This window comes from Aptenodytes forsteri, unplaced genomic scaffold, assembly GCF_000699145.1.
Source record: "Aptenodytes forsteri isolate BGI_AS27 unplaced genomic scaffold, ASM69914v1 Scaffold297, whole genome shotgun sequence".
Taxonomy (NCBI): Eukaryota; Metazoa; Chordata; class Aves; order Sphenisciformes; family Spheniscidae; genus Aptenodytes; species Aptenodytes forsteri.
The window spans coordinates 103,778-104,840 of NW_008796167.1; positions in this window are offsets into that span (position 1 = coordinate 103,778).

The window sequence follows — 1,063 nt, forward strand, 5'->3', positions numbered from 1 at the left end:
CCTTCCTCCACAGCAGACAGGTTGGTGCATCGTTTTTCTCCTGCGGGGGGGGAGGTATTGTGTGTACCCCCCAAGACACACACCACACACACCCCAGGGCATCCCAGAGGCACCCACAGCCCTGCTGGCACAGCATCCCCATGGGGGAGCCACGGGAGTGCCAGGGGGGTCAGCAGGGCTGCTGGGGGGACACACACCGAGCGGGGGGGGGTCATGAATGCCATCACCAGCTTTTGTCCCATCTGCCCCAAGGGGGCACCGGGGGCAAGCAGGAGGGGGGTTTCCTCCCCCAGCACCCCAGTCTGCCCCCATCCTCTCTCCTGCTTTCCTTCTCTTGTTTTTGGAGACACAAATAAATAAAGTCCAAGGCAGGCTGCAGCTCTGAACTAATATTTAAAATGCAAAATCATGGCAGAGTTTCCCCCCCCTTGTCTTGCAGTAAAAAGATATAAACAGAATAAATTACCTTCCCTCGCTGGCTTACGAGAGTCCCTCTCTCCTGACCTGAATTTTAAGTCCTGGCTTGGTTGTAGCACGGAGCACCAATGATTTATGAAAAGCCAGCCACTTCTCTGCATATTTTCTCTGTTCAGCCAAGTGGTGGAATTTATCCTTCCTATACCATTACCGGCATTAATAACAGGGTGGCAAACGAGCCGGGCCAAGACCCAAGGGATCCCTCAGCCAGGAGCTGAGGCCATCACAAAGACACTGAGCTCTCACCACCCACCAAGCAAAGCACCTTCTCCCCTTTTAACAGGTAGGGAAACTGAGGCAGGCGTGCAGCCGGCCGCTCCCTCCCGCTCCACCCCTTCCAGGCTGTTGGTGTTACCAGGTAACGGGTGCTTCTTATAAGGACAGGGCGACGGGTTGTTAAATAGCTCCCTCCCAGCATCATTTTGAGCATTATGAAATGGAGCACAAGGTCATTCACTGGGTGAACACCAGCTGCTGCTGCTGCTATCATTATTATTATTATTATTATTATTATTATTATTATTATTATTACAACTGAACCCAAGGCATACACCTGAGGGCTGTTTGCAGGCTGCTGGGGCACCAT